This window comes from Danio rerio, chromosome 24, assembly GCF_049306965.1.
Source record: "Danio rerio strain Tuebingen ecotype United States chromosome 24, GRCz12tu, whole genome shotgun sequence".
Classification (NCBI taxonomy): Eukaryota; Metazoa; Chordata; class Actinopteri; order Cypriniformes; family Danionidae; genus Danio; species Danio rerio.
Genome location: NC_133199.1, coordinates 29355104 through 29366119, shown reverse-complemented (window position 1 = coordinate 29366119; position 11016 = coordinate 29355104).

Sequence of the window (11016 nt, the reverse complement as noted above, 5' to 3'; positions counted from 1 at the left end):
TCAGTAACAGATCTTGAACCCATTTCACATCCTAATGGACAGACATATTTACAAGAATCCTGATCTAAAGCTTGCAATATTACAAAAGATCTTAATTTTTAAATAGTAAGTGCAATCCATCTGTTTTTTTTTACACACAATGTAAGAAATATTTGCACACATATTAAAAAATCTAAATAAAAACATTGTAAATATTATTTACAAGGCTCTAAATTAGATGAAATGCTCAGGAACCACAAAAACATGGGTTGACATGTGATGTCTATTGTAACAGATATAGAGTACATTGATTTGTGTTGGGAAAACATGAATGAATTGTGTGGAACCCTGCATTTTTTACATTATATAGTGACCCCACATAATTCTCATAAAGAGCGTCACGACTCCTGAGAAGGTGAACTATCTCTTTAATAACCAATTTAAAAAACTAAATATAGTTTATGCATAAAATTATTTGATTCCACCTCTTATTATGAGCGATCGCTCTGTAATCCTAGTAAATATAAAACACAGCCTCTCAAAACATGCACGTTAGAAAGAATCATCCTCATCTTTTATTAATTGTCTTTGCTTTTTCTCTCCAGAAATTATGATCAACAAGAAATTTGGTCTTTAATTGCTGTTCTGTAAGTTAATGCACTTTGTGGACAAACTAAGATCTGTAAAAATCAATCCAAGTGCATGTGGTGTAGCTGTTCATTCTGCTCTTATAACAAAACATGCATCACACGCACATTTTATGCAAGCGTGATGTAGCCGAGGCCATCAGAAGTTAGCGATGTGGGCTCTGAACGAGGCCATTAGTGTTACATTATAGTGTCACGTCAGACATAAAAGGAACCATTTAATGAACACTGACTTAAACACAACCTGTCAAAGTGAAATGTTGATATCAACGTCAAAAAAGAGGCTTTTATGCAAATCTGTTCTGCAGAATTCCCTCGTCTTTCCCCCACTTGAGATTTGAGTAGTGTGCCATTTTTAAGTCAGCAGGATAACTTGGATCAGTCATTGACAAGCACATCGCCTCAGGGTCTGGCGGACTGAACCGTCACGCATCCGTCAGCCCTTCTGACATCACTTCATCTCGCTGCCTTTACAAGCTATAAGACATAGATGATTCATGATTCTTTAAAAGCCTGCTCTAATCACCTGCTCTTACAGAATATAAATCCAAAAACACAACGCCCTCAGCGAGACATCCTTCCCTACCGAGCTGCGTTCACTGGCTGCGCTGCTGTTCCTAGCTCCTAAACTAAAAATGTGTGTTTCTAAAAAGGCTGTAGTGTCTCTGGCCTTGAGGTAAAATAAATAGATTCGAGAAAGAAAGGACTCTGCGTCTAACCAGATCAGACCTTTTTTAAGAGTTCTTATCCATCATGGTTTTGCAGCTAAAAGCATGTCATCTTTACTCTGCTGTTCTTACTGAAGAGACACAGAGAAAGGCTGATAATTAAGGGGGAAATAGGAACAAAAAATGAAGGCAGAGAGAGATTGTGGGAGAAAGCTAAATGGCTTTTTCAAATATAGCCAATTTTATATCCTGACAGCTGCTTCAGCTTTATTCTGTTTTGGTGTCTTGGATGTTTTTATTATGATGCTTCAATTCTTCTTTTCAAATGACATTTATTTATAGGCATTATTTTTATGCTCTTGTATTATTGTGCTGTTTCAAAACTTAGAATGGAAAAATGGAAATGTATAAAGAATAAAAATGTTAGTAGGCATTATTTATTTTTTTTTTATTATAATTATGTGTGACAATTTCAGTTGTTTTTTTTCCATATGTTTTTTTTTTGCTCGCTATAACATTTTCTAGTTTATTTTATTTATTTATTTATTCTTTACATTTATTTTATTTCATTTTTTATTTTATTTTATTTTATTGTGACCCCTGATTAATAAAGGGACTAAGCCAAAAGTAAAAATGTCAGTAGGTATTTTTTTTAGCATATTATAATTATTTGTAACAATTTCAGTTGTTTATTTTTCCTTTTTTTTCTTCTTTTTTTTTTGGCTCGTTATAACATTTTCTAGTTTATTTTATTCATTATTTTATTTTTATTTTTTTTACAAATATTTTTGTCCATTTTTTATTTTATTTTATGATATTTGATTTATTTATTTGATTTGATTTAATTCGATTTTATTGTGGACCCTGATTAATAAAGGGACTAAGCCAAAAAGTAAAAATGTCAGAAGGTTTTTAAATTTTTATTATTATAATTATTTGTAACAATTTTAGTTGTTTATTTTTCCATATTTTTTGCTCGTTATAACATTTTCTAATTTATTTTATTTATTATTTAATTTAATTTTATTTTTAATTATTTTTTTATTGAATTTTTATTTTTATTTTTTTCTCTACACTGAGTGATTGCAGCGATTGCAAACAATTTACATGCTGAATTGACAAACATATTAAATTTAGTAATGTTCAATCAAAATTTTGTTTAAATTTATTCAGTCCATAAATAAATTGTTTGCAACTACTTTCCTTTAAAACAATTGAGCAAATCCAATGAACCCTTTTTTCAGTGAATTTATCTATTTTTTGTCTTCCATTTAGTATTAAACTAACGATGAAAATGTTCATGACTTTTCTAGGGGGAAAAATCATTGAGTACATGGACTTTTAGTTTCAGCCAGCCAGCCTCAGTGCTTCCTGTGTACTGTCTTTGCATTATAAAATTGTCACATTTAAGGTCTGATTTCTTTAAAAAATCAGTGATCTTCACTGCCTGGGACTCGGATGGGACAAGAAGCACTGGATTAAATTCCATTTTTCCCCGCCATGTCTTTAAAATATGACAGTTTATTTTACCCCAGTATTTATAATGGAATGTCTGCACTTGCTGGCTGATCCTGACGGCGCTAGTGGTTACACAGTCTTTCATCTCATTTTACGCTTGAACATGAAACGAATGCCTTTTAACTGAATGTATAGTAATTACATTACAACACCGATGCTGAAAAAAAAAACGTATGAAATTGAAAATAGTCACATTAAGCTTTAACTGAAAGTTTATCATTTGGCTAAAAAACTAGCTTTGCATATTCTCAATTGGTAAGAGAGTGAAAATTGCCTACAGCTGAAGAAAGACCAAAAAGGAGTGACAAATCAAATCCAACAACAAGGTCTACTATCAAGCAAAATCAAGACCAAGATACTGTAGAAGAGGAAAACATCAGACCAACTGATGTTGTCTTGGCAGAAATGGATGGAATGAACCTGATACATTCACTCAGATAAGATGAGATGGTGTGAATTATACAGTATAAGTCATATTGCATTACTCCTGGCAGCTCCTTTAAACCATCACTGAAAAGTGCACAATAGCCTGACCAGAAGAACCTTAACTGTATACGCACTCGGAGCAATATGTAGTGCATGTATAGGCAGAGACAGGTGCTTGCAGATAACAGAGAGGTGATTGATGGGAGAGTGCATCGGCTGAAACTTTTGATTCAGCCAGCATCGCCACGGTAACAAGCTGGAAAATATGATTTTCTTTTGAGTGATTTGTTCCAATCTGATTTGACAGGGAGCGTGACAAGAATCTCTAAGGACTGAGTCTCATCTCCTAACCTGTCCACTTTCCCATAATCTTTCACCACCTTCCTCTTTGTCGTCCACAAAATGAAATGTTTTTGATTAGAAGTTTCTTTATACATAACTAATTTACAGTATATGCACTCACAATTAATTTTCTCTTATTTCTGTCAGTATGGATTAACTGTTTTGGTGAATTTTCTTCAAGTATGTTAAGTATATTTTTAAACAATTTCAGATTGATAGTAGATCAATACTTTTAGTTGAATTTCCTCTAATTTAAGCTAACGTGCATTGCTCCTGTTTTAGAAAAAAGGGCTGATATGTCTCTTAATACCCTGCTCCTTTTATATCTCGTATGCACCGTTGCTCCTCCCTTCTCTGCTGTTATTAATTGTCCTTTTATCACGTGACTCAGCAACGCGCAAGCACTTTTGGCTGTTCTAAGATGACAGAAAGAAAGAGGAGCGCTGTTTGGAGTTATTTTACTGCAGTAAACAAAAATTTTGAAGTCAATTTGATACTGTGGCAACAACAGAAAATCTACACAAACACATGAAACAACAAGAAAAAGAGAACGCCGAGCTACAAAAAGGACAGAAGAGGAGGCAAATCCTCCAGACAGACCCCCAGCAGTGTCAGATAGAGGTCACTGGCCGAGTCGTTGCAGAGAGGCAATGAATATCCAGGTAGCTAGCTACAGTGATGATATTAATAATAGGGTTATATAGGACATTCAGTATTAGTTCATGCCAACTAAAAAAAATATATATATAAAAAAAAAATTGTTACACTAGTGATTCTGAACAATGAAAAAACACAGACTGAATGAAATAAAAAAATAAAAAATCATTGTTCACTAGTAATAAGTTTGTGTTTGCAAATCCAGATCATTACAATAATACAATTTTTTAATTTGGCTTAAAAGCGTTTAAAATTTGTCCTGGGTTTTAACATATACATTTAATTATAGCTGCTTTGAAAGCATTCAACTTATAAATCATCACACACTGTTCTCACCTAGAAAAGTACATTTAGGTTTATGTGCATGCTTTTTAAAGTAAAAGTATCAGTAACTGTATCAATATCGGCGATACAGGCCCTGTATTTACTTGGTATCGGATCGATACCAAATTTTGCAGTATAGCCCAGCCCTAGTGAATGTGTGTAAAGATTTTGGACACTTTTAATGCTTTCAAACAATTGCTGCACTTATAAAAGACCCATGTCTTGAGGAAGTTCCCTATGATGCGATTAACCTTCTATGTGTGATGTGTGATTAGACAGGAATCACAAAACTACTCAGTCAATCCCATAGACAAGAAATTATAAAGTATCGACTGCAGGCTGAAGGAAAGTAGCGGAGTAAAAGTACCAATACAGCACAAAAAAATGTACTCATAGGGAAAGTGAAAGTACACATGTTTACAACTACTAAGTAAATTACGATTCCTGAGAAAAACTACTCATTACAGTAATTTGAGTATTTATCATTTGTTACTTTACACCACTGCATAAGCTAGAGTGGTCAAAAAGCATCTAATCTTCTGGCCAATCAAATGCTCTCTGATATATGACGTATCCCACCTCTTCAAGATGCTGTTGCTATATACTTTTAAGCACAACAATTCTCACATCAAACAAAAATTGAAAGCACACTGCTTAATAACAATGATGGAATTTTCTGTACAGAATCATGGGTAACATAATTTTCTGCATTATTATTTAGGCCCAATCGCCAATTCCACATCAAAATGAGGTGTAGGGGTAAGGGAAAGTCCATATAGGACTTTAGATGAAGATTTTTCAGAACCAGACTACAAATAAAGGGTATGAAAAATTTCCCGGAATAAACCAGCGACAAAATAAAGAGAGCAAGGAAACCCACAAAAAATGAATTAATAAGGATTTTTACAAGCAAACATCTGATTTATTAAAATCAATAGATCCAATTAAAGTTATTTTTGTTTCTATAGTGCTTTTTTACATTGTAGATTGTGTCAAAGCAGCTTAACATAGATGAAAAAGAGACAAAAAGCCATAATTTTTCAAATTGTAGAACATTTCAGAAATTTAGGCAGGCTGGAGAGTGTGGAATGCTGGTGTATTCTAGTACACCGAAACAGCTCAGTTCAGAATAAATGTCACTGTTCAAGTACAGTTCAGTTTAGTTCAATTCAGTGTAATGCAAATGTCATTGCTGAAGGCCGATCTAGTGAAGAGCATACCCATTCATAACAGCATTAACGTGTTATGGTCAAGACTTTCAAAGAAACATTTTTTTTTAAATCACTTTTGCTAACAATAACAAGTCTATAGAATACAACAGAGGTGTCACTTGTATAGTTTTGAATGGGAAAAAATGTAGCGTCAATATGGTGAACGAAGTCCCGCCTTCTAGTACAGAAGCCTTTTATCGATCGCAATAGACTGACGACTCTCTGGGATAAAAGCTCAGACCAGACGTGAGCTTTTACGACAGTTCATGTGGTCAACAAACACGATGGAATCTCAGCGAATACTTGCTTCACAGACATAAGATATATATCCAAATCAGTACTTTTAAATTAACCAAGTGCACTTGAAAACAAAAGTTTTTTGGTGTTGTAATCTGTATGAAATGAACTCGAGGTACAGTTCGTCCTGTCAAAGGCACATCACATGACAGCTGCAACTACTCAAATGCCCACACACTTGTAAACAGAGTCGCTGTCATTTCTGGAGGAGATTTGCTATCAAGACCAAGTTGTGGGTTACTTCAGAAGAGCAGTGCAATCAGACAATCATTATCCAGAGGATGATAATGTGTAGAACGGTCATAAATGAGGTTCCTTTCAAGTGTGCATGCACCAATATAATTAAATAACAATTGTCTCTGACGTTTAGTTTAGTTTCTAAACGTAAGAAACAGTTGTTATTTAATTATATTGGTGATTTCAAATATGTAATGTAATCGCAAGCTTGGCTTGGAGAATTTGATGTTTCCCCATTTAGATAGGATGCCCAAGCATACTGCTCGAGAGGCGTTTCAAAGATGGCCACCGAGTGAAATGACTTGCTTTAAAGGGACTTTGACAATAGTCTTTTATAATAACTGTCGCAAAACATTACACAACATAGTTAAAATTCTGACACTGTTACCCGATTACTTGACAGAATAGGCCAATCTGTCTGATAAGTCTAGTGGCAGGGAATTCGATTTTTATATCACGTCTGATGAAACATTAATATTGTTTCTTGTGGTTACATCCATGAAAATATGAGCACTGTGTAAATACACAGTACAGTTTCGTGCTTCTTGCAACATGATTCACCAGTCATAATAGGGATGCCTGAGGAAACCCGGAGGCTCATAAGCTTTTGAGCTAAAAACGAACAGTGTTCATATAAAAATACAGCGCAAAACAACTTTGTGAGCGAGTAATCTGTTTAACATGCTTGGGCCTTCTGGAATGACATTATGTGACATGAGCTAGCAGGACTTAAGATGCCATGTTTAGAGAATGCTGTCCCATTTTTTAGTGGATTATGTTCATTCTCTACCCCTTCACACTTTGTTTCAAGAGCAAGAAGAAGAGGTAAACACATAGGGGTATAGGGTTATAAAATAGAATTGGGACCGGGTCTTAGAGTTGTGGCCTAGTAAAAATAAAAAAATTTAAAAAAATAATAATAAATTGCAACAGTTTTTAAATCAGTTTTAGAATACATTAAAAGATCGACAGGTGTGAATGTGGGAGATCCCTGCCTTTTTCCTCTGAAAAAATAAAATCAGACACAATTGAGGCAGTTGCTGACATACAGTAAGCCTTATTTCATTCTTTTACAAGAAATGCTTGAAATTTTCTTTGCAAATCTCATAACATAAGCAGCAAAAATAAATAATCAAAATATTGGTTGTGACCAAGGTGACTTTGACACTTGAAGTGTTTGTTGTAATTTCAGCATCATATGGTCTCAGTGCTTCACTCCAACCGCTGGAAATGCGTGCGAGTTGTGATGGTGGTTGCTGTGGGGATGGTTGCCGTGGTGACCATGTCCGGTCCCCCACGAAGGGCTCATGTTAGGAGTCCTGCCCATTAGCCGCTATAATGAGGCGTTTTTCTGCTCTGAGCAGCCGAACGCCCACCGTCTTTAACACACTACAAACACCACGCTCACAGACACACTTGTTAACACAGCAAACTGTTGATCCTGCTGACAAGACTGATCAGTCATTGTGTTCCCAAAGAGTACAAAACACAACAGCGAGTGTTAAGCAAGAACAAGTCATTGAATAGTTTGTTATAGTTTCTAACTTTTAATGACTTGAATGCGTTTGTTTGTGCAGATGGGTTTGACAGATGAAGTCTGATGCATTTTACATGAAAAATGACAAACTCTGAGTCAGATTGACTGAAGAATATACAGTAGTGTGAATCAATTGCTAAATAAAAAGAGTTCTGTAGCTGAAATATTGACTTGGACTCAAGATGTTGCTTTCCAGATTGCTTTGAAAAAGTCCAAATCTTGTGTGTTTTAGGTAACACAGGCTCATTCTAAAAACATAGCTCTATATACATTTGAGGAGAGATCGAGAATTATGTTGCCAGAAGTACATATGGCTGCATTTTGTCTTTAAAATGAATGCTAGGATGTGGTATGACGCTGTTCCTTTTCATGCTTACCAGCTGACTGATTACCACCTTATCGACGGCTTTCCTGCTGTTACCAGTTTGACCAGTAGCTCACCACGTACGTTGGCGGACTTGACAAGCAGAGAGGAGTTGACCACGACGACAGGGTTTATGTTCGGTGAAGAATGGCTCCAGAAAGTGGGAAAAATAAAATGAAAAAGTAAATAACAGGGTGAGAATGTGGTAAAATCTGAAAATGTGGTAAAATCAGGCGAGGGCTTTTGTTTTTCTGGATAGCTTTTTCAAACTGTCGGTAGGGTTTAGGGAAGTGGTTGGACGGATCAATCAGTGCTTTTGAAAACACTATTGGTTGGGTTTAGGGAAGAAACAGGGTTTGTCAATCAATTGGTTAGTCAGTCAGTCAGTAATTAAGTCAATCGACAGCGGTCTCCGGTGGATTTACGCAAGAAGAGCAGACATGAATGGCACGTGAAAGAGATATTTTAGATCTCAAAAAGCATACACAGTAGCCTCTGGTGGATTCGTGAAAACAAAAAAAACTATTCAAAAAAATAATAATAATAAATAAATAAAAAACAAACCTCCTTGGACGTATTTGGTGCTCTCCAGAAATGTATATAGTGGTTCGTTTTCAAAATGAGTTTAGATTTTGAGTCAGGCCAATACATTTATTTTATAAACTATGAATTTATGCTTCCATTTTAAGCATGGTAAACACTAAAATGAATACAATTCATAACAGTTCCAATATACAGGATTTAGAAAAAAACATGTTTAATGGTTATTACAGTTAACCAAATGTTTATTATTATTATTACTATTGTTATTACTGAAATAAAATAAACATTGAACTAAAAAACTAAAATATCTCAAATGAAAATAGCCAAATAAAAAATTAATCATTTTAATTATTTAAAACATGAAATTATATCTTATATATCTTATAAAATCTGAAGCCAATTCAAATACCTTTACCAAAATATAGAATAAATTATTGTTAACCAAACTAAAGAATTCATGATAATTATATAGGCATTTTGTGACATTAAATATTAAAAACAAAGAAAAATTATAGTTAAAATGACAAAAATATACAAGCAACTAAAATTACAATCATAAATAAATTTACAATAAAAACTCACTCTAATTATGATAAACACACGTTATAAATACATTATAACAATGACACATGGAAAAAAACTCTTTATTTATAGTTCTTTTTTAGTTAATAGTGATATACAGGGTGGGCCATTTATATGGATACACCTTAATAAACTTATTGGGAATTTCACAAGAAAAAACAATGGTGTGCTTGGATTTAACCTATCTTTATTCTTTCATGAGTTATTTACAAGCCACCTCACATATACTAATGTGCCACAAACAGGACGTTGATATCACCAACCATTCCCATTTTATTAAGGTGTATCCATATAAATGGCCCACCCTGTATATTTACTTAGTTACAAGCAATATATTTTGTGATTTTATCATTTAGTATATTTTATTTGTTCGTTTGGTTGCAGAACTTCTTAATTGTTGACTGTCAATTTATATCGAAGTTACAATCAAATCTCAATCATCTTCTGTCTAAAAAAATATCCCTGTAACAAATCTTTGACTGTCCTCATCCATCTTAGAAGAAACTGTATTCAATATTAAATTTCAACCTTCAGCAATTCACATTTTTCCATCTTCTTAACAATCTCGACACACATAACCGAGTTTCATTTGAGTGCTGTTATTGTGCTTTGTCTTTTTCTGTGCCACTGATCACTGTTGCCGGCAGAAAGCCTTGAGAAGTTGATTATCGTGTGCTTTGAAGGCAGAGCTGTGCTATAAGGCAGCAAGAAGCTTCTATAGAGTCATATGAGTCACGCTCTTCCATAGAATCAAACACCTACACACACACACAGACCCACAAAGACAGGCACTGGTGTGACGACGCACAGGAATTTCAAATGGAAAAAAAACCTGGTGACCTCAGCCTTGGCAGTGTGTGAGGATGGTGTGAAATAACGTGGCAGGCGGTGGGCGACGGGGCCGAGCGTGTGCCCACTCACTTGAAAGAAAAGGAACAACAGAAGACCATCTCTCTGGCTCTTTCTCATTCTTTGACATTGTGACAGACTTTTCAAACCTCGGTTATTTTCATATTGAGAGATATTGATGGTCTTTATTACCTGAATTATGTCAGGTTTATTGACTAATGCAAAAACTAGAAAAGTTAGCGCTGCATCTAAAAAAAAAAAACCCTATAAATTATTGTATTAAATGCCAAGAGAGATTTTGAGTCCACAAGGAATACAAAAAAAGTAATTTAATAAAGAAATTACAAATTATATTATTAGGATAGTAAATTACATTAAAGCACTTTTCTATTTTAATTAAATTATATAAATAATAATAATAATTAAATAATTAAAATAAACAAAAAAATTTGAACTTGAAACATTGATTAATAAAATTAGGATTAACAAAAAAATTAAATGGGGTGGGGTGGGGTTGTTGCAGTTAGTTGTCGCGGACGGAAGTGAAGAGGGTTGGGCAGTCACGCAAGAAAATGAAAGTGAACAGCGGACGAGAGAGGAGGGCGGTTGAGGAGGGGGACCGGTAAAACAAGTGCCGGATCCGGATCTGGTGTGTTTCGGCACAAACTAAGCCCTGGTTATATCTTAACCATATCTGTATATCTATAACTATTGGTTGCAACATAGGTTCGTTCTGAAAACGTACCCCCTATATACATTTCCGGAGATCACATATTATGTAGCCAGAGCTACGTATGGCTGCTCTACAGGGCAGACGTAGTTCCATTTCACGCTT